This window comes from Babylonia areolata, chromosome 8 (assembly GCF_041734735.1).
Source record: "Babylonia areolata isolate BAREFJ2019XMU chromosome 8, ASM4173473v1, whole genome shotgun sequence".
In the NCBI taxonomy this organism is placed as follows: domain Eukaryota; kingdom Metazoa; phylum Mollusca; class Gastropoda; order Neogastropoda; family Buccinidae; genus Babylonia; species Babylonia areolata.
The window spans coordinates 4,851,700-4,859,985 of NC_134883.1; positions in this window are offsets into that span (position 1 = coordinate 4,851,700).

Genomic DNA, 8,286 nt, shown 5'->3' on the forward strand with positions numbered 1-8,286 from the left:
CACACACACACACACACACTGCTGATTGATTTCAAATACAGAACGTTCCGTCACATTCGTACAGACATTTCAGCCCAAAGCTTGCATTTAACTTCTTAAAGTGGTTACATACAGGCCGCACAGGAGGCAACAATACTGCCGTTCAGCTCATCACCCCCCGATTCAGAGAGGAAAAAAAAGAGATGAAAATTCGTAAAAAAAAAAAAAAAAAAAATCAGTTGGAATACAGAAGGCAAACAGAAAACACAATATTGGAGTAGAATACTGCAATGTGAGCAATGGTACCTTTACAATCTCATTACCTATTCATTATAAAAGGCGATGTGGCAGAATCAATTAGGCGTTTCACTTCTGATGCACCATTGATCGGGGTTGGAGGCGCCGTTTCGGAAAGGCCTATGGAAAGGCACTTTACTTCGTTTTCCCTCACTCTATGCAGCTGTGAGTGAGTACCCGACTTCACCGTAGAGCTGTTTAACAACCTATCGGCAGGTTGTTCTGTACAGATGTCCGGCAGTTGTTTTTCGGTGGTTAAAGATGTTCAGTGCTGTGGTCCGTTACCCGACTTCGGTTTGGGAAGGGTTAAATAGGCGGAAGGAAAGCATTAAGCCCCGCCTTCCTACACCGAACCCGAGATACAGTTGTTGTTGTTGTTGTTTTAACCTCATCGTTAGAGCAGGACAGGACACGTTGTCCGCATGACAGACAGCAGGATCCCGAAGATGCTACTGTATGGCCAGCTGAAGGAAGGCCACCGCCAACTTGGAAGACCCTGCAAGCGCTTCAAGGACACATTGATGACAAACCTCAAAGCCTGTGACATACTGGGAAACTGATGCCCTTGACCGCTCTCGCTGGAGGATGCTGCGCTCTAGTGGCATAAAGACGTTTGAAAACAAGAGAACGCTGGCGATTCAGGAGAAGCGTGAGCGAAGGAAGCAGGGCTCAACTTCTGGAGACGTTTTCCCTTGCAACACCTGTGGGAAGTGCTGCACATCCAGAATCGGCCTCTTCTCCCATATGGGGACACACACCGACAGATAAGCCTGCCTGCCTACTCATCCGTCGGTCCGACGGGAGACTCCATCGTTAGAGCAAGGACGTCTAACAAGAGTCATTTTGGGGAGTGGTGGTGAGGGAGGAATAAAAGGAGTGTGTGTGGGGAGTGGACTGAGGCAATGGGCCGAATGAAGGAGCGGACGAATGCATATGTAAGGGTGATTCTTTGTCAAATGTCAACGTTTTTGTGATGATTTTGTGTAGCCTGACCAGGAAAGGCAATTAATTCATTTATTGGTCACTGGTGATCGATGTCACGATTTTATTTCCAATTAATGGGAGGTTATTTGTGTGTGCGTGGGTGCGTGCGTGCGTGCGTGTGTGTGTGTGTGTGTGTGTGTGTGTGTGTGTGTGTGTGTGTGTGTGTGTGTGTGTTGGAGATCGTGCTATCTGCAGAATTACGCTTCTTGAAAAAAAAACATCCTGCGTGTTTCATGAATTGTACATGAGAACCAGCTCCTTGGAGCCCACAAGAACACAACAGCTGTTCTGAGCTGATCAAAAACCGCACAATCACAAAGCAAAAAACCAGCAAATAAGTAAACGAACAGAAAAAAGCAACAAGAGCAACAACAACAGCAGCAGGAAATCTGTGTCTTTGCTCACAGTACCCTTTAATAACGAGTACGGAGCCGTTGGAAAGTGCTCAGCATGATCGACTGGCAGTCTTACTGCACCTTTGCCATATTCAGACGCTTCATCATCGCATGCACTAGTTCGCCTGTCAGTTACTTTACTTATTTTACTTTGAAGTTGTAAAAAACAACAACAACAACAACATGAGGACACTCACACACACACACACACACACACACACACACACACACACACAGAAGAAACAAACTTGCACCGAGCAGACAAAGAAAGAAGCTCGCCAGAAGCAAATCCATTATGCAAAAACCTGGGACAATAAAATCCCTCTGTTTGCCTTTTCTGTTTCTTACGCTCTAAGTACTCTCACACTCACACATGCACAGAGGATGAAACACACACACACACACACACACACACACACACACACACACACACACACACACACACACACACACACACACACACACACACACACACACACACAAACACACACACACACAGAGGATAGAAATGGAGAGAAAGATTGGGACATAGAGAGAGAGCGAGAAAGAGAGACAGAGAGAGACAGAGAGTCATAGATTGAGACAAAGTCAGAGATGGAAAGAGGGACTGGGGCGAGAAGGAGGGGGGAGAGGGAGGGAGGGAGGGGGCTGAGAAGTATGACATGCCCCAGAATACATTTGTGAGGCAGTAACATCATTTAGAACAGATGTCCTCCACGTGGCGAAAAGTGGGCGTGTGCGTATCGCCTATATGAATCACTGTGACACGAACATTTCATATATATATATATATATATATATATATCAATATTATTTTTGTATGTGTGTGCGAGCATGCGAACGTGTGTGAGTGTGTGTGTGTGCACGCGCGCGATGTGGATGCTTGTGCTAGTGAGTGACGACGAGTAATCCACAGTTGTTAACTATCTGTGAAAACAATATAGCAAGTTTGGGCAAACCGCAAATAAAAAAGAAAGAAAAAAAAACAGAAGCCAACAGACAGGTGTTGATTGCACAAGCTTGACACTGTTGAATGAGGCAGTCAGACCGCCCTCCTACAAAACACACGTGCACGTGTACGTGAAATTCATCGCAGTCATTTTTGGGCGTGCATGTATACATAGGCATATGTACGCGTTCGATTTGTGATATATGTTTTTGTTTTGACGGTGTTGTCGTTGTTGGTTTTGCGGAAAGGGTGGTTAAAAACAATGATGTATTGTCAGAATAGAATGTGACACTGAGAATGGCCTCGGGATCCATTTTATTGTAATGAAACCTTAATGTTAATGAAAACAAGGCGCGCGCTCACGCTCACACACACACACACACACACACACACACACACACTGCTTCACACACACACACACATCATACACACTCACAAACACACTGCTTTACTAACACATGATGATTAATGTGTGAATGTGCGTCAGTGTGTGTGTGTGTGCGCGCGCGCGTGACCCAGTGTTTTTTTTTACCACAGATTTCATCGACAACACAGAAGACATGTCGACATTATTCCCAACAACATTCAAAGAAGTGGAAGTCCACTGTCGTGTCAAAGATTTACGGTGAAGCGCGGGCTGCCATGGAACATTAAACTCCCTGCACATTAGTTTGCATACATCGAGTTACACGCCAAGTTCTCCTGTATCCCTTCTGTCTGTGATGGAGGTGAGATAGGCAAAGAGCGGCAACACACGTCGGTGACAGCAGATACCCCCCCCCCCCCCCACCCCCAAACCCCCCCCCCCCCCATCACCACCGCTTCGTCAATGCAGCAACATTAACATCTTTACTTTTTCTTTCTTTCTTCTTCTTCTTTTCTTTTTCTTCTTCTTCTTATCATCATTGTTATTGTTCTTGTTCTTGTTATCATCATTATTGTCATTAATCACTCTTTTTTTAATTACAAGATACGTTTTTTTTACATCTCCATGTAAGTGGTTGTTTATTTTGGTTAGGATGGGTGTGGAGGGAAAAAGGACGTGTCCGTGTTATTTCTTTATGATACAATGATAACGTTTAGTTCCACCCCTAACCCACCCCCATATAAGTTTTTCCGTTGGTCTCGATGTATCGATGTATTGGAACTCTGATTGTATGAACATCACTTTGGTCATAGCATAACAGTTGTACAAACCGCACAAGTCATCGGAGATGAGCAGCCACACAGAAAGACACACCAGACCGTATACAGGCAGAAAGAAAAGCAGAAGATAGAATAAAACATTTTCTGAGACACACCACACACGCACGCACGCACAGAGAGAGAGAGAGAGAGAGAGAGAGACAGACAGAGAGAGAGAGAGACAGACAGAGAGAGAGAGACAGAGAGACAGACAGAGAGAGAGACAGAGAGAGACAGAGAGAGCTGTGTTGGGGGGAACATCGAAGAGGTGCTGGGGCAGAACTACAGACCGTAAGTCATCAGCTTATAGAGTGTGTGTGTGTGTGTGTGTGTGTGTGTGTGTGTGTGTTTATCACCTTGTTTTCCTTCCTTCCTTCCTGCTCTCCTGGTTCTTTTCCTCAAACAACCTTAGTTGTTTTGTTCACTGACGCACTGCTCACACCGCCCGGATCCCCCAAGGCCGCTGAATGGCGTGATGAAAATAATGATGGACGTACCTTATCACCTTATCTGACTGCACTACATCAAGGACCAGCTGACTGGGGAGTGGGTTCAGATCTACACTACACTGCGTGCAAAGGCCAGCCTCTCGCGGCACTACTTACTACGTGCTAACCGAGTTGGTATCGCCAGAACAACAACAGTCTGCTTTTCCTCGTGCCACCACAACACATGGGTCTCTTCAGTCTGTTTGTTGGTACCACTCAGAGCCGTGGTGAAGAAAGTCTGTTCTTTGTTATCACCCTGCGCAGTAGAAAAAAAAAGAAGAGAAAAAAAAATCTGATACAACTGACTGAGACTGGAAATGTCGTTAAGCTGCTTCAGTATCTTTGAGGGTCATCGGCAACGGAGGTTTCAGTGAATGCGGGGAACTTTCGCTGACTGCATTTTCTGTTCACTGAGCAGGGGGACTTGGCATTAAAAGCACACAAAGACACATACAGGCTGACTGACTGACACTGAGACAGGCAGACAGACGGACTGACGGGCACACGGCACACACACACACACACACACACACACACACACACACACACACACACGGGCGCAATAGCTGAGAGGTTAAAGCGTCGTCAGACTTTCAATCTGAAGGTCCCAGGTTCGAATCTCGGTAACGGCGCCTGGTGGGTAAAGGGTGGAGATTTTTCCGATCTCCAAGGTCAACATATGTGCAGACCTGTGAGTGCGGCCTGAAACCTCTTCCTGTGTATACGCACGCAGAAGATCAAATACGCACGTTAAAGATCCTGCGATCCATGTCAGCGTTCGGTGGGTTATGGAAACAAGAACATACCCAGCTTGCAAACCCCCCCCCCCCCCCACTCCCCTCCCGAAAATGTAGCATGGCTGCCTACATGGCGGGGTAAATAGATAAACGGTCATACACATAAAATGCTACATCTTTGTATGAGTGTGTATACGTGCGTGAATGAAACATGAATAAATGAGACAGAAAATGATAAACGCCCACTACCACTCCCCCCCCCCCGCCCACACACATGCTGTTTATATATGATCGTATAATTTCAAAGTTACAAGGCAAGGAAGCGGGAGTTTCAGAAAATCCCACCCCCCCACCCCCCACACACACCACTCACATAAACACAATCAAGACACAGATATGAATCAGTAATACAATAACACAATCAAGACACACAGATATCAATCAGTAATACAATAACAAGTGAAACAGGTAAGGAAACTGCGGACTGAAAAAAAAAACCCAAAAAAACCGGGACGTTACCAGTTTAACCCTTTCACCGCCAAGCTCGCATTTATGCACAGGCGTGGTAGAGGACCCATGTCACTGAAAGGTGACCATTCATTGGTCTGTTATCCACGAACCTACTGCTCTTAATGTTCGATGGTAAGATAGGCCGTATTTTCTATACATCGCAGGGGGAATCCCCAGCTATTCTTAGCCACTGTCTTTTCTGTGTTAATACCACAAGGAAATTTTGTACCCTAAATTGACTGGCGGTGAAAGGGTTAAGAAACCATGAGTCATCACTAGATCTGAAAGGAGAAACTGGAAATTTTACCGAACAGGAAATACACTGTGTGCTCATGTTTTAAAATAAAAACGATGTAGACAGGCCGTGCAAAATAACTCGAATTTTGCCGTATGAAAAAAAAGAAGAAAATCTGGCGTTTATACCTGAACGAAGTGGTGCTTGGGACACAGAAAAAGAAACAGGAAAATTGGTGAATGATCTGAAAACGTCGACAGCGACAAAGGAAAACTACTGTGTCTACTCACCTTGTGTAGGCGGAGATCTGGCATGTAATAATTATTACACACAAAACGAGACGAGGAAGCGACGCGTTTCGACAGTCGTGTCTTCCGGCTACACTGAGGCAAAACAATAACACATACTAACGGAAACGAATAGATTCATTTGCTTTCTTTGATGCGCTTGTGTTGAATAACGTTTCGGGTGTTGTTTGGGAAGTGAAACTACGGTGTTTGTGATGGAAAAGAGGGGTGGAGTGGAGCATAGAGCGGATGGTGACAAGAAGCACAATCCTTTCAGCTCTTTGAAACATTGACATCTCTGGCCCTAGTTTCGGTTTGTCTAGGCGCGCGTGCATGTGTGTGTGTGTGTGTGTGTGTGTGTGTGTGTGTGTGTGTGTGTGTGTGTGTGTGTGTGTGCGAGTGTGAGTGCGCGCGCGCATGTATGTGTGCGTCTAAAAAAAAATGTGTGTTTTTAAGGAATGTATTTCTTTTTAATCTAAGAATTATTTACTTGATATTTTTATTGTTTGGTGGATCATGCTTTTTTATTCATTCTGTGAACGCATTGGATTGAGCTGTTGTATTGTTTTATGTTATGTTCTTATCTATGTTCTTTTCAAGGCCTGACTAAGCGCGTTGGGTTACGCTGCTGGCCAGGCATCTGCTTGGCAGATGTGGTGTAGCGTATATGGGTTCGTCCGAGCGCAGTGACGCCTCCTTGAGCTACTGAAACTGAAACTCTTATCTGGCTCCATGATGTAAGGCGCTTTGAGCAGCATTATTTCGGAAAACTCACAGGCTGACAAGAATGTGAACGTGCGATGTGCACGTGTTTTCGCTGCATAGTGTTGACGATTCTTCTTCTTCTTCGTTCGTAGGCTGCGACTACCACGTTCACTCTTATGTACACCAGTGGGTCTTTACGTGCATGACCGCTTTTACCTCGCCATGTAGGCAGCCATACTCCGTTTTCAGGGGTAGTATGGGCTATGATTATACTGGTTCGCCGCTGACAGGAGAAATGGTGCTTGTATTCAAAACACGCGCAACATTAGTGCAAGTGGTAACAAATTACACTGAGAAGCCATAGATCTTTCCGCTTTCGATGCACACTATCAAAACCTAACATAACTTATCTTTAACAACAACAAACAAACAAACAAACAAAAAAAACCCAACCTATATGAAGTTCCCAAATGATCGGTGCCGCACACTGAGTATGATAATTATGTATACTTAATGAAGAGGATAAAAAGTGCGTAAAATCAACATGTACTGACTTAGCTCTTCTGACACCAGCCGTCCGCTTGTAGCCTTTTGTTCATTCACTACCTCCTTTCATACAATGCATTCAGTAGAACCAAAAATTTCTCCGCCGGCCAAACGAGAATTGAATGAGTGCTGTGGTATTGAACTGTCTCAAAGCGCTTGAAGTGTAGGCACACGACAAAAAGTGCACTGCATATAAACTGAAACGATCACGCAGATGAAGCATCAAATAGCCTGTGTCTACGGGTGGAAAGGGGGGAGGCGGGGGGAGGCTCTTTGGCAGAATGCTATTGTAACGTGTACAACAGATTTGCGAAAAAAAAACCCACAAAAAACAACCCCAAACAAACAAAACACAAAGACACTACCACCACCGCCACCACCACCACCACCAAACAAAACACAAAGACACCACCACCACCACCACCACCGCACCACCACCACCAACAACAAACAAAACACAGACACCACCACCACCACCACCACCACCAACAACAACAACAATTACAAACACACACACACCACCACCACCACCACAACCACCGCCAACAATAACAACGACAACAAAAACAAAAAACAAACAAACAAACAAACAAAAAAAAAAAAACACCACCACCACCACCAAACAATACACAAAGACACCACCACCACCACCCACAACAACAACAACAAAACCTACCGTCAAAGCCTTATTTGCATGCTGTGAAGGAGAGACCCCTAGAACTAATAATTATACGTAGCGTGTCAAAGTACTCTGCAGTCAGGCTGAACGCAGCCTGCCAGCAATGCAAGGTCAACGTCCACAGAAGTGGGCCTGGTGGGTCGGGAGGCAGAGTGGATGGGAAGGGCAGGCACAACAGTCCGGTTGTGGACCGAATTAAATAAGGCAAGTTAGGAACAAACTGCAACAGTTGGTTTTATGTTGTTTTTGGATAGTACCTATTGTAATAAAAACATTGTGAAAAATGAAGATTGGTTGAACTCTTTGTTTA